At 47.8% G+C, this 25,211-nt stretch overlaps 1 protein-coding gene and 1 non-coding gene across 3 annotated transcripts in view; both read left to right on the top strand.

Moving 5' to 3' along the window:
• LOC139057458 (ankyrin repeat and BTB/POZ domain-containing protein 2) overlaps window positions 1-25,211 on the top strand; it is a 214,383-nt gene that overhangs the window by 141,629 nt on the left and 47,543 nt on the right. The window lies entirely within an intron of this gene.
• On the top strand, window positions 21,619-21,693 carry TRNAS-GGA (transfer RNA serine (anticodon GGA)). The gene has a single exon. It is a non-coding gene; the product is annotated as a tRNA-Ser (tRNA).

Raw genomic sequence — 25,211 nt, 5'->3', positions numbered from 1 at the left:
CAGTCGTCTCTGCGGCACATACCTAATGCAAGGTCTAGTGGGGTTGAGGGAAACCGAGCTTTGCGTTCTGTGACCGAACTTTCCTCTCTTATTGATCGAAGGTGCTTCCATACACGGAAGGGCCTTTTGCCAGGGTCTGCGCTGCCAGGGTCTGCCTGCGCTGCTCTCTCTCTCTCTCTCTCTCTTTGTCGTTATCTGCGGACAGCGACGACACGAAACTGAGACACGATAAAATCATGCAAAACCAACTAGACCAAACCATCAATCTTCCTAGGAACGAGCTAAGAAAAGCTAACGATTAAAATTATTTCCATGCGTTGGTCGCTGTAGTTCCAACTTCCGTCTCAGTGCATTTTTCACTATGCAATCTGCTTTCGTTTCGTTCTCTTTCTCTTTTCTGGTGGCGCATGCCCATTATGGGTGATCGGCCAAGATTTGGATAGAAATGTAAGGCGGCCTCCGACCTGACAAGAAAACAACGAAAAAGTTATCTGATCTTTTTAACTTGTTGCTCTTTGTTCATTGAAAGGCTATGAGAGTAGGAACGTCTATGCGAAACCGCTACAACAGCCAGCCAGACTGTTTCATTTCTCTTTGTTCTCATCGGTAACCGGGTGTTTGCGTCGCTTTGATTATATTTCAAACATTCTCCTTTAATCATTACGACACGATTCTTTTGATGAGCATACACTGCTGCTCATTCGTGTGTAATATTTAGTGCCGTATCTGTGAGAGGGTGGTTTAGTTTCAGCGTTATTGGCAGCAAGAAAATGCTCAGTTTTTAACGGCGACTACAATTATCTCGCCATTACTTAGGCCTGGATATGGAAGAGCAAATGCAGGTACGGTCTCGCGCGTACGTTCTCGCATAGAGCATTGTTGGTGATGACAACAGTGTTAAGCCGTAGAAAGAAGTTCGGCAGCTATTACACTCCTGTAACACTTGAAGGCGAAAGTGTGTTGCACATGTGGTAGTGGATTAAGTTAGGCGTCAGACTTGTTGCAAGAACTAGCGAGCCGCAGTGTGAAGTAAACATAAGTCGCTGTAGGTCAACCTCCTCAACGACACATGCGAGCAGCTAATGCACTACCAGGACCCTTCAATACTCTCTAAAATTTTTTTAATTTAAAATTTTATAATTTCTAAATTTCAAAATTTTTTAAAAAATTAGATGTATTGAACGACCCTAGCACTACCTAAAGGTTCTTTCGTGCTTTATTCTGTTCTCCAATTCTTTTCGCCTTTCTTTCTCTCTTTCCTTCTTTCTTTCCTTCCTTCTTTCTTTCTTTCCTTACTTCTTCCGTTCTTTTCTTTCTTTCTTTCTTCGTTCATATTCAGCCATTGCATCTTTTCTTGCTTACGGCGGTATGAGCCATTCCTGCTATTCTTTTGTCTGAGTGGACTTTACGCCGCTTCTTTCGGGTATGTGACACTGCGTCGAGCAACTTGAGGCTTTCACCTTAAATGTTGACAAGCAGTCAGGTCCATTTACAGCAAAATTTTAGATAGCTAGGGTTTCCTGCAAATTTTGTTCTCCGTGAGCAAAAGCTATCATCATCAATGGCTCACACCCCCGTAAGAATTCATACCCCCGTAAGCAAGCAAAAAATGCAATGGCTCATAGCCCCGTAAAGCAGAGGCTACAAGCACTCAGAAAAGGGAAGCGAACAATGCTTCAATTCTTTCTAATTACTCATACAACGTACGGAACAGCATGTCTAAAACTGTCATCATCAATGGCTCATACCCCCATGAGCAATGGTTTATACCCCCGTAAGCAAGCAAAAAATGCAATGACTCATCGTCCCGCAAGTTTCATGGCTAGTCACTTTGCGTCGATTAGCAGCGATGCCACTACCCCTGTTGTAGTTGTCGGTGATTTCAATGTGGATATGTCGGTGCCGAAAAGGGAGAGGTTTACGCGTTCCGTGTTGCAGGCATATGCGATTACACGCCGATCCGGCCCAACCGACCAACCAGCAGCGTAGGTGCATCGATTTGACATTACCAAAGAATGTGATTGCAGTGGCGATTGAAATAATGAACACCGATGAATACCATAAATAAGTGTACGTACATTTTGTCACGATGACCACCTATCAAGACAACGAATGAGCAGTACCTTTGTTCAAAATTGTGTCACCTCCGCGTTTTGTGCTAAACAGCGTCGCTCGTAAACTACCTTCGCAGAGTGGAATGCATCATGATTTTTTTTTTGGTTGTCGGCACGTTATAGCAAAGACAATACTAATCAGGCAGTGTGTATTCTTTTATTTTTCCAGTAAGGAAAAAAATTTCGTTGCCAGAACATGATAGAGTGGCGGCCGCAGAGTCTCACTTTCCTCTACATTCGAGGGCGACGTTGTTTCCGTTGTGCTACTGCAAATCCGAGCTTACTGACTACGTCCTACCGCGTCTTCAGGGCAAATATATGTATACTTCTGGGTTCTCGGTATCCCTCTCAAGGTACTCTCTTTCTATGAGGGCATCGACCCTCTTCTTGAACGCAGCGGGACTGGGAGTGTACCTGGCTTTAAGCACGTTCGTCACCTCGATCAAAAGTTCATCGTGCGACAGTGTTCGGCATGCCTTCATTATCCTCACGATGGCAGCTTCCAGCTCATACCGTCGCTCTTCGTCAACGTTGCCCACGTTGTCCACGTTGCCACTATTCTTTGGCGTGGAATCTTTTTTACTCGTCGTTGACTCAATTTTGACTTTCTGCAGACCGGACGTGAAATCTTCGTTAACGGCGAAAACGTGGTCCTTCTCAATAACGTTTGATTTCGGAGTCTTCGCAAGCACTGGCTCGGAGTCCTTTCCCGTGCACAGCGAATTTAGGGCACGAACCAGGTTTGGTTCGGGGATGTTGGTTTCGGAGGAGATCTCCTCGTACGATATTTCGTCGCGGCCGTTGAACAGCATCAGCACGCACATCTGGTACGTCGACACCTGGATGGTGTAGGTGCGTGACTGCAGCGCACCGGACGGTGGGTTCGCCGCTTGCGACGTCGATGGCTCGTTCTTCCGTGACCCGTAGAACACGGCGTTCAAGTCGGCCCAGCCCAGATGTGGCTGCAGAGTTAGTTTTCGGCCGCCATGCTTCGCCAGGTAGAACCGCCGGAACGTCTCGAAAGCGCTGCGCGGGGCGGCGGGGATGGTGCTTTGCTGCGGGGCGGCAGGCAGCGGCCAGAAGCCCGTGGTGAGCACGCGCACGTTCAGGTCGACTCCGTCCAAGTCCATTTTGCTAGAGGAAATTGCCGCCTTGAACTCTTGCATTAAGTTGTTGGAGATAAGCATGTCCTTGATCATGGCTTCCATCTTTGAGGTGAACAGACAACCGCATTCAACCTTGAGCTTGGCGATCATAGTTCTTTCTGCCTCGTCCGAGGCGCTTTTGTTGAGCAGCAGCCGCTTGGCCAGGTTCTGCTTGTAATAGCGATCGAAAAGGTCTTTCTCCTGCAACGACCGAAATAGCGCGATAACCCTGTCCATCAACTGGTCAATCTCCTGCTTTGTCATGCCCTTAATTCCCCTTCGTAACATGTCGTCTACAAACGCAGAGAGATGCTCGGGTGTCTTGCGGGTCAGGCTGAGTATGTACTCAAAGTCGGTTGCGATCTTTTGCTTGACGAGTTGCTCGTCGTTGAAAGAGTGCTGTAGAAAGTGGTCGAAGCGATCTTTCAGCTCCATCACTTTCGGTACAATGCCCACCGAGTTCCCTTCCTCGTTCATGATTGATCTTCCTAGGTCGCGCAGGTACTTGCTGACATAGTCAAGCAATGTCTTCAGACCGTCGTGTACGCACTTGAGGAGCCTAAATATATGGGCCAGGTCCTCTGTCATTTGGTTCCTGTGCATATGCACAACGCCAGAGTCATCCATCTCCAGGATGGCTTTCATATGTTTGCCGATGAGCTCCTCTTTCACGACTTGCACCACGGGAGCCACGGTTGACTCGCACAGGCACTGCCTCGCCCGCTCTGACTCTTCCTTGATATGCTGCTCGACCTTGGCGATGTACTCTAGAGTGTCCATAGTTTCGATATAATGATGGCCGCTTAACGCGTAGAATTGCGCGGACTCTGCCAGGAATGGCAGCTCGAAATCTTCCTCGTACACGGACCTTGAATCGAGTCCTAGGCTTGCGAGCATTTCGCACGCCTCCTTCATGGAAAGCTTGTCGACAGGCTTGCCTTCGCGATCCATCTTCACCAGTTCAAGCAGGGTTTCGCGAAGGCGGTCCCGTACGTGATCGCTGCGCGCTATCTCATCCCGGAAGAGCAACACACCCAGTCTGTGCACGTTGTCAACGTTGTTCTGACAAACGTACGAGCCTTCCATGTACGCCACGATGTCTCTAATCATTGTCATGCTCTTCTGGTGGTCCTTCCAGGCCTGATTTAGCGTCTGCAAGAAGTCCTCCCCAACTTTAGCCAACACGAGGGTGCGTACTTTGTTGGTCAGGTGCTCTGTCACGGCGTCGCGCAGACCGCGGTAGAGGCGCGCCCCTTCGTTCCGCATCACCATGGCATACACGTCCCTGTACAGCTCGTCGAAGCGCTGTGCGGTCTTCTGCTTCTCCTGTATCTCGTCGAAGGCTCTCCGCAGCTCCAGCCAGATGTCCTCGGTGCGGCGACGGTCCACCTGCTGCACAGGTTGCGGGACACGCATCGACTTGTCACCTTTCTTGGCGGAGAGCGAAGCCATGGCGTCCTGCTGTTCTTGCTGTTGTTCTTGTTGCCTCAAAACAACTCTCGGCCCATTCCTCGCGCTATAACCTCGTCGTCTTCTTTCTTTCCGGCCAGGGAAGCTTTGCTATCGTCCTGCTTGGGTATATAAAGAAATAACGGAAGCTACCGCTTGCTTGCGTTAAGTCAAGTAGGTCTTCGAAAAAATAATAAAGCGAGTGGTGGGGGGAGGGGAGGTGAACAAAAAGAAGGGTTTCGTCTAAATGGCTGGGCTGTGACAGCGGTAGTGCAGGCAATATTACGTGGAGCAAAAGTCCGTATCTTGCGCCGCGTGGGTTGCCGGTAATATTCGAATTGGCAAGGGAAGGATTGGTCAGTCCATTTCTAAATACTGCGCGGCTTGATGCGTGCGTTCGTAATACCTCGGGTTTTGACTTTCAAACTTTCGTGGCATGCACTCCACTTTTTTCGCTTCTAGGCTGTTGTGTTAAAAAAATTAAATTATGGGGTTTTACGTGCCCAAACAACTTTCTGGTTATGAGGAACGCCGTAGTGGGGGACTCCGGAAATTTGGACCACCTGGGGTTTAACGTGCACCTTAATCTTAAGTACACGGGTGTTTCCGCATTTCGCCCCCATCGAAATATGGCCGCCGTGACATTTTAAATAATTAAATAATAATAATATAACTGTGAAGTGTGTTATTGCTATTTGAATTTTCCAAAGTGATAATTTATTGAAGGAGAAATCAATCAATCATGCAAAATGGGAAATATTATTAAGGCAATCTTTTTGTGTCACAGAGGAAATTATAAATGACTCGGCAAACGTACATGTGGCTGTATCCTAATACCATTGCTCCAAGTTAAGCATAACTGCACTGCATAAAGGCAGTCCTTCATTTCGGAGCGGAATTTCCAGATATCGTAGAAAACCACCGACACGATAGTAAAAATGATCGATGGATTCTGGCTCATTGCAGAGGTAGCATAAGTGGGACACTGCCGGACCACATCCGTGAAAGTAAAAATTAAGTGCTGGAATACGGCAACGCAGCCTTGCCAATGATATTTCGAATTGTCGGTTAGGACAGCATTTGCGATTCCAAAAATATTTTATATGCATAAAGCCTGTATATTTTCCTAATGAGAGGCTTTTTCTTTCTTGGGTTAAAGAAAGCTGCCTATATCTTGCCGCAGTGGTCTGAAAAAAAGATGTAAGATGTGGCACGCGAAGTGAAAAAAAACCAATCGAGGGATAGTGAGTAGATTCCCGCGCCTGCCTTCTCCACACGAGGAAGAATCAGCCGCTACTACATTTATTGGGAAATGGGTCAAATAGTCTTACAAAAGGGCATTCAAATATGTTGAGGGCAGGAATTTGGCGTTATTGGGAAAAATGTCTGCAAATTCAATTTTGAACGACAACGTGGAGCTATCCAGCCCTGCGTGTACCTTTGCGTATCTTCGTCCTCGCCTTTTCGCGCTGTTTAATCAAGCGGGTCCTTGCGGGGGTAATGGTATCCCTTCGGACTGCTCAAACAACGCTGAGGGTGCCTACCCGATGGTTGCGTCGGCGGTTACGTAAATTTGACGTCAGGAGACTGGAGTAAAACCGGAATAAGCTAGCTTTACTTTATACAGTCCTATTCATAATAATAACTGCAGCAATCGTCGATGAAGATAGTCAATGGGAGTGAATAGCTCTAACGAACGAGTGAACGAAAGGATTAGCGAGCGAGCGGATGAAAGAACCAGAGAGAGAGAGCGAGAGAGAGAGAGCGAATAAACGAGTAAACGTTTTCGTTGCAGAGTTTGACCACCGACCAACCACGAAAACGGCCGAAATAGGAGAACTGTGCGTTTTAAAAGTAATCACAAAGAGGTGGCTGCGCGATACGGCGCCCCCGTTCGTTCCGAAGGTTGTGCGCTCGAGTTTTCGCTGACATCGCTAGCTAAAATGAATCGCTGGTCCATAGAGCTCTTTAGCGTTGATGCTGCGTTTTACCATGGTCGAATCTGTGGAGGGTGCTCGTTAATCACTGCTAAACATGGTGCCGGGCTGTGGCTTAGAAATCAGAATTTGAAACTGAAATTTTGTTATATTTTTCTGGCTCCTTCATGACTGGGACGGATCGCAGAGAAAAACAAGGACTCGAGATTGAAGCGTTCGGGAGAGCGATCTTCCGTGGGAGAGCGAAAGACCGAAAGTGTCAAAATTGTTCATGACTTCCCCGTCTGCGTTTCCGAGCATTTCGCACTAGTACTCGCGCTTCGTTGTGGTTAGTTCATATGTTTAACGTTTGTAATTAAGGGGAAAGTGAGACATCCACCCAATCGTAGCCAATTTTTTTTCTCAACTCACTTTCCCTAAATAATTATTTCTCTCCACCTTGGGGGTTTCCGCATAACTATTACGTATAACGTATGTAATGCGCCAAATAAACGGTGATATAAAGACATACACTAAAACGTGCACCACAAGAGCCTGTAGCGTTTGCTGCTGTCGTCACACATGCTCACATCACTCTGACAACCAATCGCTTCAGGCAAACTCGTTGATTCCTCTGATAACACTTTCCAGCCTTCCAAATGATGTGTTTCTGGTCAGACTTCTTTTTGTTGTTATTTTTTTTCCAGGCTTGACTGATTACTGATATTCAAAAAAATATTAAATGACGGTATCGCGTGTTTAACGCGTGTGTCTAAGCGTTATTTGTGGTGAGGGCTAGATGCGTATTCGCTTCCAATCTTGAGTTCACCGAATCGCTTCCGGCGCTGAAGGTCCTGCTACCTCCATGACAATTCAGTGTAAATGGCGTTGTATTACGTTCTGGTTTTAACTACCGCGCTCCTCTCCTATGCTCGAATGTTCGCTGACGTTTTAAGCGTACGTCGGTGCAGGCAGGCGCACAGCAGCATGCCCAATTAACGAGCCACTACTGGCTGTGCTCCCGTAAACACCATCTTGTTAGCGCGACGACAAATGCCCACGCCGCCACCAACTCGCGAAGGGTAAGCCGAGGCATGACCGTTTTACCGCAAAACTTCCACGATAATGCGAGCGCTATCACGCGACTTCCGCCGAGCGTGATGTGCGAAGGGCCACAGACCTACTCTGGCCCCTGTGCACATACCCAGTTTCACATACCCAGTCGTCTCTGCGGCACATACCTAATGCAAGGTCTAGTGGGGTTGAGGGAAACCGAGCTTTGCGTTCTGTGACCGAACTTTCCTCTCTTATTGATCGAAGGTGCTTCCATACACGGAAGGGCCTTTTGCCAGGGTCTGCCTGCGCTGCTCTCTCTCTCTCTCTCTTTGTCGTTATCTGCGGACAGCGACGACACGAAACTGAGACACGATAAAATCATGCAAAACCAACTAGACCAAACCATCAGTCTTCCTAGGAACGAGCTAAGAAAAGCTAACGATTAAAATTATTTCCATGCATTGGTCGCTGTAGTTCCAACTTCCGTCTCGGTGCATTTTTCACTATGCAATCTCCTTTCGTTTCATTCTCTTTTTCCTTTCTGGTGGCGCATGCCCATTATGGGTGATCGGCCAAGATTTGGATAGAAATGTAAGGCGGCCTCTGATCTGACAAGAAAACAACGAAAAAGTTATGTGATCCTTTTAACTTGTTGCTCTTTGTTCATTGAAAGGCTATGAGAGTAGGAACGTCTATGCGAAACCGCTACAACAGCCAGCCAGACTGTTTCATTTCACTTTGTTCTCATCGGTAACCGGGTGTTTGCGTCGCTTTGATTATATTTCAAACATTCTCCTTTAATCATTACGACACGATTCTTTTGATGAGCATACACTGCTGCTCATTCGTGTGTAATATTTAGTGCCGTATCTGTGAGAGGGTGGTTTAGTTTCAGCGTTATTGGCAGCAAGAAAATGCTCAGTTTTTAACGGCGACCACAATTATCTCGCCATTACTTAGGCCTGGATATGGAAGAGCAAATGCAGGTACGGTCTCGCGCGTACGTTCTCGCATAGAGCATTGTTGGTGATGACAACAGTGTTAAGCCGTAGAAAGAAGTTCGGCAGCTATCCTGTAACACTCGAAGGCGAAAGTGTGTTGCACACGTGATAGTGGATTGAGTTAGGCGTCAGACTTGTTGCAAGAACTAGCGAGCCGCAGTGTGAAGTAAACGTAAGTCGCTGTAGGTGAACCTCCTCAACGACACATGTGAGCAGCTAATGCACTACAAGGACCCTTCAATACTTTCTATAATTTTTACATTTTAAGTTTTATAATTTCTAAACTTCAAAATTAAAAAAAATTAAATGTATTGATGGACCCTGGCACTACCTAAAGGTTCTTTCGTTCTTTATTCTGTTCTCCGATTCTTTTCGTCTTTCTTTCTCTCTTTCGTTCTTTCTTTCCTTCCTTCTTTCTTTCTTTCGTTACTTCTTCCGTTCCTTCTTTCTTTCTTTCTTTCTTTCTTTCTTTCTTTCTTTCTTTCTTTCTTTCTTTCTTTCTTTCTTTCTTTCTTTCTTTCTTCGTTCATATTCAGCCATTGCATCTTTTCTTGCTTACGGCGGTATGAGCCATTCCTGCTATTCTTTGGTCTGACTGGACTTTACGCCGCTTTCGGGTATGTGACACTGCGACGAGCAATTTGAGGCTTTCACCTTAAATGTTAACAAGCAGTCAGGTCCATTTACAGCAAAATTTTAGATAGCTAGGGTTTCCTGCAAATTTTGTTCTCCGTGAGCAAAAACTGTCATCATCAATGGCTCACAGCCCCGTAAGAATTCATACCCCCGTAAGCAAGCAAAAAATGCAATGGGTCATAGCCCCGTAAAGCGGGGGCTACAAGCACTAAGAAAAGGGAAGCGAACAATGCTTAAATTCCTTCCAATTACTCATACAACGGACGGAACAGCATGTCTAAAACTGTCATCATCAATGGCTCATACCCCCGTGAGCAATGGTTTATGCCCCCTAAGCAAGCAAAAAATGCAATGACTCATCGTCCCGCAAGTTTCATGGCTAGTCACTTTGCGTCGATTAGCAGCGATGCCACTACCCCTATTGTAGTTGTCGGTGATATCAATGTGGATGCGTCGGTGCCGAAAAGGGAGAGGTTTACGCGTTCCGTGTTGCAGGCATATGCGATTCCACACGAATCCGGCCCAACCGACCAACCAGCAGCGTACGTGCATCGATATGACATTACCAAAGAATGTGATTGCAGTAGCGATTGAAATAATGAACACTGATGAATACCATAAATAAGTGTACGTACCTTTCGTCACGATGACCACCTATCAAGACAATAAATGAGTAGTACCTTTGTTCAAAATTGTGTCACCTCCGCGTTTTGTGCTAAACAGCGTCGCTCGTAAACTACCTTCGCAGAGTGGAATGCATCATGATTTTTTTTAGTTGTCGGCACGTTATAGCAAAGACAATACTAATCAGGCAGTGTGTATTCTTTTATTTTTCCAGTAAGGAAAAAATTTCGTTGCCAGAACATGATAGAGGGGCGGCCGCAGAGTCTCACTTTCCTCTACATTCGAGGGCGACGTTGTTTCCGTTGTGCTACTGCAAATCAGAGCTTACTGACTACGTCCTACCGCGTCTTCAGGGCAAATATATGTATACTTCTGGGTTCTCGGTATCCCTCTCAAGGTACTCTCTTTCTATGAGGGCATCGACCCTCTTCTTGAACGCAGCGGGACTGGGAGTGTACCTGGCTTTAAGCACGTTCGTCACCTCGATCAAAAGTTCATCGTGCGACAGTGTTCGGCATGCCTTCATTATCCTCACGATGGCAGCTTCCAGCTCATACCGTCGCTCTTCGTCAACGTTGCCCACGTTGTCCACGTTGCCACTATTCTTTGGCGTGGAATCTTTTTTACTCGTCGTTGACTCAATTTTGACTTTCTGCAGACCGGACGTGAAATCTTCGTTAACGGCGAAAACGTGGTCCTTCTCAATAACGTTTGATTCCGGCGTCTTCGCAAGCACTGGCTCGGAGTCCTTTCCCGTGCACAGCGAATTTAGGGCACGAACCAGGTTTGGTTCGGGGATGTTGGTTTCGGAGGAGATCTCCTCGTACGATATTTCGTCGCGGCCGTTGAACAGCATGAGCACGCACATCTGGTACGTCGACACCTGGATGGTGTAGGTGCGTGACTGCAGCGCACCGGACGGTGGGTTCGCCGCTTGCGACGTCGATGGCTCGTTCTTCCGTGACCCGTAGAACACGGCGTTCAAGTCGGCCCAGCCCAGATGTGGCTGTAGAGTTAGTTTTCGGCCGCCATGCTTCGCCAGGTAGAACCGCCGGAACGTCTCGAAAGCGCTGCGCGGGGCGGCGGGGATGGTGCTTTGCTGCGGGGCGGCAGGCAGCGGCCAGAAGCCCGTGGTGAGCACGCGCACGTTCAGGTCGACTCCGTCCAAGTCCATTTTGCTAGAGGAAATTGCCGCCTTGAACTCTTGCATTAAGTTGTTGGAGATAAGCATGTCCTTGATCATGGCTTCCATCTTTGAGGTGAACAGACAACCGCATTCAACCTTGAGCTTGGCGATCATAGTTCTTTCTGCCTCGTCCGAGGCGCTTTTGTTGAGCAGCAGCCGCTTGGCCAGGTTCTGCTTGTAATAGCGATCGAAAAGGTCTTTCTCCTGCAACGACCGAAATAACGCGATAACCCTGTCCATCAACTGGTCAATCTCCTGCTTTGTCATGCCCTTAATTCCCCTTCGTAACATGTCGTCTACAAACGCAGAGAGATGCTCGGGTGTCTTGCGGGTCAGGCTGAGTATGTACTCAAAGTCGGTTGCGATCTTTTGCTTGACGAGTTGCTCGTCGTTGAAAGAGTGCTGTAGAAAGTGGTCGAAGCGATCTTTCAGCTCCATCACTTTTGGTACAATGCCCACTGAGTTCCCTTCCTCGTTCATGATTGATCTTCCTAGGTCGCGCAGGTACTTGCTGACATAGTCAAGCAATGTCTTGAGACCGTCGTGTACGCACTTGAGGAGCCTAAATATATGGGCCAGGTCCTCTGTCATTCGGTTCCTGAGCATATGCACAACGCCAGAGTCATCCATCTCCAGGATGGCTTTCATATGCTTGCCGATGAGCTCTTCCTTCACGACTTGCACCACGGGAGCCACGGTTGACTCGCACAGGCACTGCCTCGCCCGCTCTGACTCTTCCTTGATATGCTGCTCGACTTTGGCGATGTACTCTAGAGTGTCCATAGTTTCGATATAATGATGGCCGCTTAACGCGTAGTATTGCGCGGACTCTGCCAGGAATGGCAGCTCGAAATCTTCCTCGTACACGGACCTTGAATCGAGTCCTAGGCTTGAGAGCATTTCGCACGCCTCCTTCATGGAAAGCTTGTTGACAGGCTTGCCTTCGCGATCCATCTTCACCAGGTCAAGCAGGGTTTCGCGAAGGCGGTCCCGTACGTGATCGCTGCGCGCTATCTCATCCCGGAAGAGCAACACGCCCAGTGTGTGCACGTTGTCAACGTTGTTCTGACAAACGTACGAGCCTTCCATGTACGCCACGATGTCTCTAATCATTGTCATGCTCTTCTGGTGGTCCTTCCAGGCCTGATTTAGCGTCTGCAAGAAGTCCTCCCCAACTTTAGCCAACACGAGGGTGCGTACTTTGTTGGTCAGGTGCTCTGTCACGGCGTCGCGCAGACCGCGGTAGAGGCGCGCCCCTTCGTTCCGCATCACCATGGCATACACGTCCCTGTACAGCTCGTCGAAGCGCTGTGCGGTCTTCTGCTTCTCCTGTATCTCGTCGAAGGCTCTCCGCAGCTCCAGCCAGATGTCCTCGGTGCGGCGATGGTCCACCTGCTGCACAGGTTGCGGGACACGCATCGACTTGTCACCTTTCTTGGCGGAGAGCGAAGCCATGGCGTCCTGCTGTTCTTGCTGTTGTTCTTGTTGCCTCAAAACAACTCTCGGTCCATTCCTCGCGCTATAACCTCGTCGTCTTCTTTCTTTCCGGCCAGGAAAGCTTTGCTGTCGTTCTGCTTGGGTAAATAAAGAAATAACGGAAGCTACCGCTTGCTTGCGTTAAGTCAAGTAGGTCTTCGAAAAAATAATAAAGCGAGTGGCGGGGGGAGGGGAGGTGAACAAAAAGAAGGGTTTCGTCTAAATGGCTGGGCTGTGACAGCGGTAGTGAAAGCAATATTACGTGGAGCAAAAGTCCGTATCTTGCGCCGCGTGGGTTGCCGGTAATATTGGCAAGGAAGGATTTGTCAGTCCATTTCTGAATGCTGAGCGGCTTGATGCGTACCTTCATAATACCTCGGGTTTTGACTTTCAACGTTTCGTGGCATGTACTCCACTTCTTTCCCTTCTAGGCTGCTGTGTTAAAAAAAAATGAAATTATGGGGTTTTATGTGCCCAAACAATTTCCTGATTATGAGGAACGCCGTAGTGGTCGTCTCCGGAAATTTGGACCACCTCGTGTTTAACCTGCACCTAAATCTTAAGTACACGGGTGTTTTCGCATTTCGCCCCAATCGAAATATGGCCGCCGTGACCAGGATTCGATCCCGTGACCGCGTGCTTAGAGCCCAACACCATAGCCACTAAGCAGCCATGGCGTGTCCAAGGCTGCTGTATATTGCCTCGTGCATCTCGACGCCATCACGGTCACTACGTAAAAACATATAGGGGAAACTTCTCCCTAACATTTTTGCATGTGTACGACTGCACTTATGCCTACGTATGTGCTACCTCAACATTACGACCAACGGTGTTTCTTGCAGACCGTACACAGTTTTTACAAATATTCCAAGGAGGATAGCTTAGTTGTAGTCCTTGAGTTGGATTACCCGAAGTGTCGCACACTAGTCGCATGAGAAATCCAATTCAATAATCGATGGCTAACACATAATCACCAGTTAACTTTTAATTAAGTACTTTATAAGTATTAAGAAGACTAAGTGGTGCGACGAAATTACGAAATTTGCGGGTGCTTGTTAGAATCGGATGGCGCAGGACAGGGGTAATTAGAGATCGCAGGGAGAGGCCTTCGTCCTGCAGTGGACAGAAAATATGACGATGATGATGATGATGATGTACGCAATGGCACGTATTGCAATTTATGAATTGTAGCCGGTCAGTTTGCAAGGCATATTCACTTGTAACATTTGCTAGGGATCGCGCGGGTCTCGAGATATGCGTCGGGAAAATTGTGGTGAAAATGCACTGCTATTCAACTTATTTTTTTAACAAAGTGCCGTTTGTTTCATTGAAGTGAAAATGTAACCAGAACGCCCATGAATATTGTCGCACACTTTGGGAACTAATATCTCTAAATTCCTTCCGAGTGAATACGCCTTACGAACTGAGCGGCTACAATTCGTAAATTGCAATATGTGCCGCAAAGTAATTGATGAAGAACATAACTAGTGATTTTTTTTATTAGTCCATTACGTATTATGAGAGAGTTTTAGTATAGCGTAAAACCCTTGCGTTAGCGTTAGCGTGCGACGCAACGCTAACGCAAAGAAAGACTGCACTGCGCGGCACAAGGTAGTGTTTTAGAATAGCGGAACGGAGAAAAGCGTTAACGTTAACGCAAACAAATACAGCGCCATCTAGATGTAAAGACACAAAGTACTGGAAAGCCAAATCCACACGAAATGTCGAGCTTATCCAATGCCGAATCCGCAAGTGTGTCCCTAAGTCAAGCTTATCGAAAGCCACAGTCGCTGCGTTAATTACGCATGTAGGTGTTTGGTTTGAGCGTTGTTTTGTCGAGAGTCGCGAAACATACCAATTAATCTTCGCATGCTGCGATCGAGTGTTCTGTGGGACCCATATTACGTGTCCTTTTTAAGTTGGGATGACATAGACACCCTCATGCTTCGGGAATGAGAGCGACCGCGCAGGTTCTACGTGTCCTCAAGATCCACTCAACGTCGAAGCTATACCGGAGGGGACGTTTCGCCGGCAATTTCTCTTCCAGAAAGCGGATTTCCCACTTCTTTCCAATTTTTTGCAACGGACGCCCACCTTGACGTCCGTCCGAATGGGTTCAAGGCGAAAACCTCCTTCACGAGGTTCATATCGTCGTCGTTGGTAAAACGCACACGCATTGTGACCACAGCACCGACCACACTACTCTGTTTTGCCGCGGAAAACATGACATGCATCGGTTCCACATGCGGCTTTACCCCAAGCAAACGAGCGAAATACACTTGGGCGCCATCTCGAGGCGGATACAGCAAACACATTTAGCAAACCCATAGAGTTGTTCTACTAACTCTATGAGCAAACCCTCTCGTTAAGCCTACTGCGCCGCTAATCGAGAACGTATATCGTAAACAACGCCCATTTGTCACCTGTGCACCGCTGCCGAAGCATCATCGCACAAATCTAAGGCGAACACGAGCATTAGTGGAGAAGGATAGAGCCTAGCAGTGCAGGCAGACGGCTCGATAGATCCGAAGCGGGCTGCTCTCACTTCGACTGGCGCCGCCATCTTGCCGTACGTAAGGCTCCCCTTGCGTGCGTTAGCGTTCAACGCTAAAGCGCGGGATACATGGAGCGTTCTTTCACGGCGAACATCGCGCGGCGGAAATAGACGCGGCGGGACGACGCCGGTGGTTCGCTGGCTTCGCTTACATGCAGCGACAAACGGGCGGACGCGCCCGCCGCATTGTTGTCAGACTTTACGAATGTGTTTCTGGATAACAAAAAAGGAATAAGCAGAATTTTTATTGTATTATTTATTGTTACTGACTAAACTTCGAAAAAAAGTTTCATAGAGGCGCTTACGAACGATTTCTACACATTTCATTTAGCTGCAAGCATTTTAGCGGCCTGGCTTTGCGCCGTCTGGCGGGTCTGGCTACGTTGAGTGAGCGGGCACCTGCGATCACCGCGGAGTGCAGGCGTTGCAGAAGCTTTTGTGGATCTCCAACAGCGACGTTTACTTTGCGTAAAAATAAATTGTGGTTATTGATGTTTACTTCAGTGTCAGTTCCTGTTTTAAAGCCTCCTCCAAGAACTAGCGTTTTGTGCTACATTTGGCGTGAAATGGGCGGCTCTCCTTCCGAGCGTGATCCGAGCGTGATCCTAAAGTAACTTGGTAAAAAAAAATTAGAATAGTTACTAATCTAAACGTGCGGTGTAAGCAGCGCCTGAAGCTGCTGCACCCAAACCCGCGTCCTGGCGCCCAAAACATTCCGTGTGTGCACGCACACATCGATCACGCTCTGGTTTTGGAAACTATATACTGAGATAAAGGGGAATGAAAAAGAAATAAAACAACAACAGGAAAGCAGGAGGAATGAGTTTGATGGGACATCAAGGGCGCAAGAATTATATAACTATCCTACAATTAGAACGACAATAAGTTGGCGCGACGAATATATAAATCAACGCGGTCGTGTACCGAAAGCACAAAGGGTGGTATCATCGGCTGATCACTTCCGCATATAAATTTGATTTCATCAGTACCAACATTGTGAACTTACTTCCCGGATCGGTTCCGATATCGGCAATGATCTCTGCCCATGCCGTAGCTTTCTTTCGCTGATCCTTGTAGTCCTGGCGACCACAATCCCAAATTATGCCACGCATTTGCACTGCTGTAGTGAGCTTATCATTGTATTCTACTCTCGCTGCTTTCGATGACTTTGCCATGGTTACAGTGCTGTCCCTAGAGCACTTGGATATTGTGCAGCCTCCGCGCACCTCTTGTATCCGCGACAACCGTATACCGAGTGGGCGCTTTCTCTTCGTACCAACGCTTGGCTTGTCTGGAACACCCACTTTCTCTGTAAACTATTCTCACGCCTTTCGGCATTTCACGTGGAAACAGAATCCTTCGGTATCTTCCCATGTGCGCTCCTTGGACGCTCCCCGGTGCCGTGCGTCACCATATGTCTCTCATTAGTTTCGTCTGCCGCTCACCTCAGGGCATACAGCTTGCCATTGTAGGGGTTGAGGGACGGACTTCGGGATGAAAACCCAAACTTGGGAGTATTTATTTTACATTATGTACAGGGAGGTGAGACGTCAAGTACCAGTCGTACAGACATTACGGGCCGGCAGCAACTCGGACGCTGCGGCCCGCGGCAAGAAGTTCGAGAGAGGTGAATCAGGGAATCAGGGACTGTCCCAGAATGCTCAGGTCTCTCTGGAAGGCTTCTTATAAACCCTTCGAGCACTGGAAGTCACGTCATGTTTGACCAATGGGAGAGTCCGCTCCGATGACGCCACTTTCAGCCAATGGTAGGCGCCCGTGTCGCGGTGTCACACCTGGCGGCTCTCTGCGGTCTTGCCTCGCAGACTGGCAATGCACTTCTAACGAGGAGAAGGGGAGGGCTGCTCATGCTCCATTGTCCGAGGCCCACCTGCTAATCCCGGCGGCGCACGAACTTGTTGGCACGTGAACTTGTTGCCTTAAACTTGTTTGCTCGGCCGCTCCTCTGGAATGTGCTTTCCTGCTTCGGCATTCCTCAATTAGCTGTGCTGCGATTGGAAGTGGTTTGGGGAACTCGAAGTAATCGCAGGAAACAGCTCCATATCTAACAGCTCGTCCTCGCCCCGGTTGTTCTGAATGGCCGGTGAACTCAATTCGCTGGCCATGAGGAACGCTGAAAGAAGCTGCAGGGTACTGGGGTCGAGCCTCGTTTGACAACCCTCGGGATCCTCGGCCCTGGAGAACATACGTCAAACAAACCAAACAACACAGCGCTGCACCACGCGTAAGCGCAGGCTCTTCACCCCTGACTCGCCAGGCTATTGCTGAGTCAAAATCAACCCTGATCTTTTAGTTCCCCAATTTTGACAAAGCAGTTCCAACCACCCTTCCAAACAGCTATCCATTTCTCCCCGAATGCCGACAAGACCAGAGTACTATTGTTGTTGCAAAACAAAAGGGTCGTTGACGATGCAAACAACAAATGAAAACAGCCGAACATAACTTAAGTGGCCTAACTACACGAACAGCATGTTTCCAATCTATCGCAGTGGCGTACTTATCGCACGTATTGGTGCCACTGAACAATCTGGTCAACCTCACAAGTACGTAATCACAAGCGCACTAGCCTTGTGGTCACTAAACAAAACGCGTACTTGCGTTGTAGGCAAACTCTTCATTACGCTTACTCACGTTTCTTCCTTTAGTCCCTCTAGGACACGTGACTTAAACGAACAATTAAACTCGCGGTACTTACACACTCCGCAGAACTCTTAAAATGATGCGTCTTCTACTAACTCTTTCCACGCACGTTCACTAAAGAAGTCAGAATACGGCTGCCCTCCACACACGAGCAACCCAGTCATAAATCTGCTTCCTTCCGTCCACACAGGACACGCGCTAATGGAACTAAGAACGCTTCTCCGTGCAAATCATGCACTCACTGAAAATCTACGCGCTTAACCTTAGAAAATTCAAAAACACTTAAAAAGAAAGAAGGTTAAATAACACACACGCGCGTTACGATAGGCCTCTCAACAATAACCTTGACCCTCAGGTTACTCACACACACAAAAAAAACCTATCTACTTATTAATGAACATCTCGCGAGACTACAGGTTTACTTAAAACGCAACTTTCAAATCTCGAGCTTCTCGAACGAAAACACAAACAAAGCTCATACCTTTACATTGAAAGAAACCCTAGTCTCAAATCGCGAAAACTTTCCGATGCTCAAAAATAAAAAAAAACACCTTTTACTTCTACGGAAGCTCTCTTGGCCTCCCTTTCCAAACGCTTATGTCTGACTCATACTCTGAGCCGTACCCGGGGTGGTCGAAGTTTCAAAGCTACTCTGGCTGCCGAGAGACAACAAAAGGGCTGATTCACTATCAGCTCCCCCAAGACGTTACGGTCTCCTGCCAATTTGCGTCTCGGCGCCCCGCTTTCCTCACAAACTCGACTGACCTCGTCGCTACTCCCCACCTGGTCTCGTCCTGCCACCTTGCGTTTCTTCGAACTGCACGCTGAGCTGTGAAAAGAACTACGGAACGACGAGGAGATTAACTGCCCCGTGCCCTTTGTCCGCGTCCGTGCAGAACATTCTTCGCGGTCCCCCTTTGACCGGTGGCTCGAACGTTTTCGATGCGTCAACATCGTCCGAGACGACCGCATCTTTTTCCTCGCGCCCTGCCCTTTTGGGTTTCTCGCCATTTTTGGCGGCGCTACATTAATTACCGACTTTCGGTCTTTACCGCGCTTCTTTTTACGGCGCTTTCTCCTTGCACTCGCCTTCATGTCGCCTTCTCGTGCCTCGTGCTGGCCGGTACACATTTCGTCGGCCCGGATCGGTCTCTTACCCGCACAGTCTGAGTGATTCTCACTTAAATCAACACTCTCTCTGCCTCGACTGGCGGACAGCTCAACCGACTCTGGCACAATGCAGCAGGCTTTACTCGAGTAAGACAACTCGCACTCTTGCGAACTGCCCTCTGCTACACTGTAAACAGGTTTGACCCTTTTAGGGAGTTTTGGCCTCGTTGCATAACTCAAGCCCTTAAGGGAGGACAAGATCCTCCCTTCGAACGGAGTTTTTTTTCACCTCCTTGTGTTTGGTGGTTTTATGGGGAATTATGGGAGTTTTTGAATTCTCCTTTAAACACCAACCCCTGAGCGGTTGCAGGAGTCTTTATGGGGAACGTTGGGAGTTTTTCATTCCTCTTTTGGACACCAGCACTATGGAACTTTTTATGAGGAGCTTTGGGAGCTTTTACAAGTTGACATGGGTATTTTATTTTGCTGCTTATGGGAATTTATAGGAGAAACGATGGGAGTCCTTACGTACATTTTCGGAAACGTTTGGCTTCTTAAGGGAGTGTTGAAGGAGACCTTTGGGAAATTATTTTGCCTCCTTGTAGGAGTGCTTAGGTGTAAACATGGGAGCAACTGTTCCCATATTTTGGGAGCTTTGCTTAAGGGAGCAATTATGGTTAATTTTGAGAGTTGAATTTTTGCTTTTTATGGGAATATATAAGAGAATGTTTGGGAGTTAATTTTTACAGCTTTAGGGAGCTGTTTTATTAAGGGAGTTTTAAACAGATGTTTTGGGAGTGCATTTTAGCTCTTTATTAGAGCTTTTACAGGTATGTCGGGAGTTTATTATGCACCTTTTGGGAATTTTACGAGGTTGAAGGGAGTTTTTTGTGTGTTTAGTAGATTGTGTCTAACGAGGTGCAAAAATTATGACAAAGCAATAAAATGTCTGGAAATTTATTACAGTTCCAGAATCAAATGTGCCAGCATGATATTACAATCAATGACTATTAGCATAATGCGCAATCAATCATGCATGCCCTCCAACAAAGAGTGCATTTTCTGGATGGAAACTGAGTGAATCAAGTGACATGTGGCTCATATGTAATTGCACGTAAACTTGATGGCTGATAGCACTAAGGGCAAATAGTAGTAGTATAAACTTTATTTCTTTTAGTCGTTTGGGCGGTCGGTGCGTCCCTCAGTCCAGGGCTCCACTGGTCTCTGTGGTTTGCTGGGCTTGATCAAGAAGAGCTCTCTGGCTCTCTGCATCTTCACTAGCAAGCCAAACATTCCATTGTCTGTTACTTGACACTTGCGTCGTAAGGGGCGAATTGGAATTTGGAGACTGTAGTTTATACATTCATGTTACGTGGGCAAGAGTTGGCAGCTCCCCGCACCAAGAACACATACTTTCATAGAATGCAGAGTGTATCTTACTGAGTATTTGTAGGCGTAGATATGTGTTAGTCTGTACACAGCACTAATCCCTGGCCTGTTCTCCCATAAGGTTGGGGTGCGGACGCCTGTATTTTTGTCTCTCTTTTGCCTGGTTTTCGAAGGTGTCACGTGGGTCAATGGGGGGTTCCTTGAAAGGACCGACTAGTGCTTGGATGCTTATTGCCCGAGCAGTCGGTCTGCCCTCTCATTTCCCTCGAGTCCAGAATGCGCCGGGCACCAAATTACCACCTGGTGCAATTCTGTGAGTTTTGCGTGGGACGGTACCCGTCATTAACGAACAGCATGCTGCCTTAGAGGTACACCATAGCCAATGCAGATGGTTTCTTTTGGGAGCTCTGCCATCCAGAGCTCAGAATATGCACATCAAACTTAGGCTACCCACTACATGGCCTGCCCAGCTCCACTTATTTTACTTAATGACAATTAGAATATCGGCTGTCCTCGTTTTCTCTCTAATCCATACCGCTATCTTCCCGTCTCTTAACGTTCAGAATATGCACGTCAAACTTAGGCTGTCCAGAGAGCCCACGATGCGGCCGTTAGGCTCGGCCTAACAGTCCCCACGTGAGAGCAGCCCGCAGCTCTGCCCTAGGGCAAAGCTTCTCAGGACCTTGTCATTAAAGTTCTTTGTCTGTCTGTCTGTCTGCACCTCGAAAGGCCAGTGCTATGGCTGCTGCATCCATGGTACAGGCTGAAGGGTTACGAATGGAGGTTGTTATCACTGTGAACCGATTGAAGGCCACTATTGTGAATTTGTCTGCTGCCACTTTACACGCATTTGTGTAGTATATGTCTGGATTTCTTTCATACTTCTTTAGTAAAGCCTTTGATTGCGCTTTCCTGCTTTGGTGGTGTTCCGTGCTCATATTCTTTGGGATTGGTGAAACTAGAATTTTCTCTCTTGTTTGTCTGGGTAGCGAAACTGTTTTTTCCCAGCCATACTGCGCTCTCAGGGCCACCTTTTGCAATAGGGCCTTTCCTTGTTTTGTCGAATTCAGACGTTCTGTCTGAGGCGTGACCACTGCTGTGGCATGTTCTTCATATGTGTTGTGAATACCAAGAGCCTCCAGATTTTTGGCACTTGTGTTTTTGGGAGCCCTAGCTGCCCTGATGATGGAGCTCACTTTAGACATGTTCTGCAGACTTTAGTTCTGCTGAACTACTACGTCAAACACTTGTCTTTGCTTCGTGTGTTGTCGACAAATTCGACTTCGCCCTGCCATCTGCTAGCCGCCTGGTTAGCTCAGATGGTAGAGCGGCTGCCCCGGAAAGGCGGTGGTCCCGGGTTCGAGTCCCGGACCAGGACGATTTTCTTCAACTCTGAGGCTTTTCAGGAACCCGTATGGGCTTCCTTTGTAGCAATTGCTATGAACGGGTGGATGTCTAATTTTCCCTTTATTAATTAAGAAAAAGAAATTGTATGCTGTAACTGCCTGAAATTTATTTCTAATGCACAAACTTCTGTGCATAGACAATTTGGTACAAGAAAGTGCTGGTACAGATTTCCCAGTGAAAATGCATGCATGCAGTTTTAAGCTTATTTCACAAAACTGATAAAATGAACATAATTGTGTGCACACACTGCATGCCTCCATTTAACACAGAAACAGGCTGGCTGTTTGCATTGTTCATGCTGCATAACAGTAATTTGCCGCCTTAGAAATAATGTTGCTGTGGCACAAATCGCTGTCACAACCTATATCGACACTTAGGGAATGGTTATCAAACACACCTCATGACGAAAATACAACACTCTTTGACCCGCCGAGGTTGCTATGTGTCCTTGGCGTTGTGCTTAGTATTAAGCACGAGGTCGCAGGATCAAATCCTGGCCACGGCGGCCGCATTTCGATGCGGTGGCGTGCAAGAACGCCCGCGTGCCGTGGCTGTGCACGGTAAAGAACCCCAGGAGATCAATATTAATCCGAAGTCGATCCCAACTGCATGCGGCGTGCCTCGTAATCAGATCGTGGTTCCGGCACGTAAAACGGGAGAAATTGAAAGAAACAAAACAATGTCTCTTTTTCGTGCGGCACTAGCTCCTTGAGTTTTCTTCAGCGGACCGACGGGTCTCAACACCGCAACATAAAAGGTGTGAGCATTATGTGCATTACGCAATGGGTCCGCGCCGTACTCACCACCGCAGCTGAATATATAAGGCCGCGTGAAACATGAGGCAACTGGGCAAGCGGTAATCCGAAACGCGCCGTTTCCAAAGCAGTCCACACCGTACGCGCTCCGATTTTGTGAGGACTGTGGGCGAGGTTTCACTAGCCGCTTTCATATCGTGGCGCAGTAGGGAATGCCCGAGCACGGCCGCGCGAACCACAAAAGTGTATTGTAGTACACAGATCACAAGGCGATGGCTACGCGGTGGCCGATCACCGCCGTGCTGCGCAGGGGGCAGGTATTCTTGTGAGGTTCCACATATTACACGCAACACTCTCCGACGGCCGCCGTAATTCTCTCGTAAGAACGCATATAGACACACGCGCAGAACTACGAAGCTAGAGCAAAACAGGTGCCGTCACCGGCGCCGACGACAGTGGCGCTTCGAGGGCTTTGCCTTCAGTATCACTTTTAGTTGATGGGAAAACAAACAGAAGCGACGACATTCTACGGCCGAAGCCGTCGAAGTCTTGCATGGTCGCGCTTCCGAAGTCAGGTCGTAAGGTCGACCGGTGGTTCTGGCAGCGCGACAGGACATTGTGATCAACGAGACGAACAAATCGTCTTTTATATCGCCCTAAATAAGCTGGCTTGCACTCTGGAAATGTATAAATTTGCAGAATTAAGAGAAAGAAAAGCAACCACTTGGACAATATATCTCTCCTTTCTCGTCTCCTTCTCACACATGTGTATACTAAAATAAAATAACGCATAAAATAAGAAACAGAGAACTCCGTTTACGCTAAAGGGAGGTCTCTATCTTCGAAACTCCCTCTTAATAAGGATGTAGAATTGAGGTTCTTTCTCCTTCTTTCACCCCCATTTTGCGAGGGAGCGAAATGGAGGACGCTGAACATTTCTGCACCACTGTAAGGGAGCACGGTTTTCAGGCACGTTGTCTCAAGGGAGGTGACATCCCTTAATATGCCCTTTTCGGCTCATTTGCGTTTACAGTGTACATTGCCCAGCTCACGCTGTGCATCGGCACACAGCCCGTCGGTATCGATCGCTGTCTCACGCGCACAGTCCGAATGATTAACAACTGAATCATCCATATCTAGGCCATCTAGACTGGCGGAGAGCCGCACCGATTGTTGTTATTTTTTTTCCAGCCTTGACTGATTACTGATATTAAAAAAAATATTAAATGAGGGTAACGCGTGTTTAACGCGTGTGTCTAAGCGTTATTTGTGGTGAGGGCTAGATGCGTATTCGCTTCCAATCTTGAGTTCACCGAATCGCTTCCGGTGCTGAAGGTCCTGCTACCTCCATGACAATTCAGTGTAAATGGCGTTGTATTACGTTCTGATTTTAACTACCGCGCTCCTATCCTATGCTCGATCGTTCGCTGACGTTTTAAGCGTACGTCGGTGCAGGCAGGCGCACAGCAGCATGCCCAATTAACGAGCCACTACTGGCTGTGCTCCCGTAAACACCATCTTGTTAGCGCGACGACAAATGCCCACGCCGCCACCAACTCGCGAAGGGTAAGCCGAGGCATGACCGTTTTACCGCAAAACTTCCACGATAATGCGAGCGCTATCGCGCGACTTCCGCCGAACGTGATGTGCGAAGGGCCACAGACCTACTCTGGCCCCTGTGCACATACCCAGTTTCACATACCCAGTCGTCTCTGCGGCACATACCTAATGCAAGGTCTAGTGGGGTTGAGGGAAACCGAGCTTTGCGTTCTGTGACCGAACTTTCCTCTCTTATTGATCGAAGGTGCTTCCATACACGGAAGGGCCTTTTGCCAGGGTCTGCGCTGCCAGGGTCTGCCTGCGCTGCTCTCTCTCTCTCTCTCTTTGTCGTTATCTGCGGTCAGCGACGACACGAAACTGAGACACGATAAAATCATGCAAAACCAACTAGACCAAACCATCAACCTTCCTAGGAACGGGCTAAGAAAAGCTAACGATTAAAATTATTTGCATGCATTGGTCGCTGTAGTTCCAACTTCCGTCTCAGTGCATTTTTCACTATGCAATCTGCTTTCGTTTCGTTCTCTTTCTCTTTTCTGGTGGCGCATGCCCATTATGGGTGATCGGCCAAGATTTGGATAGAAATGTAAGGCGGCCTCCGACCTGACAAGAAAACAACGAAAAAGTTATCTGATCTTTTTAACTTGTTGCTCTTTGTTCATGGGAAGGCTATGAGAGTAGGAACGTCTATGCGAAACCGCTAAAACAAACAGCCAGACTGTTTCATTTCACTTTGTTCTCATCGGTAACCGGGTGTTTGCGTCACTTTGATTAAATTTCATACATTCTCCTTTAATCATTACGACGCGATTCTTTTGATGAGCATACACTGCTGCTCATTCGTGTGTAATATTTGCAGTGCCGTATCTGTGACAGGGAGGTTTAGTTTCACCGTTATTGGCAGCAAGAAAATGCTCAGTTTTTAACGGCGACCACAATTATCTCACCATTACTTAGGCCTGGATATGGAAAAGCAAATGCAGGTACGGTCTCGCACGTACGTTCTCGTATAGAGCATCGTTGGTCATGACAACGGTGTTAAGCCGTAGAAGGAAGTTCGGCAGCAGTGGAATTCGGCGTTGTTTGTGTGGACGGCTGCATGCAAGGGTCGCGCGGGGTGATCAAAAGAGACGCGTGGTTTGACACCAAGACGGCGGCGATATATAGCCCAACGT

The sequence above is a fragment of the Dermacentor albipictus genome, chromosome 3 (assembly GCF_038994185.2).
Source record: "Dermacentor albipictus isolate Rhodes 1998 colony chromosome 3, USDA_Dalb.pri_finalv2, whole genome shotgun sequence".
Taxonomy (NCBI): domain Eukaryota; kingdom Metazoa; phylum Arthropoda; class Arachnida; order Ixodida; family Ixodidae; genus Dermacentor; species Dermacentor albipictus.
Note: the sequence above shows the minus strand (reverse complement) of the source record. Positions and strands in the feature narration are given on the sequence as shown.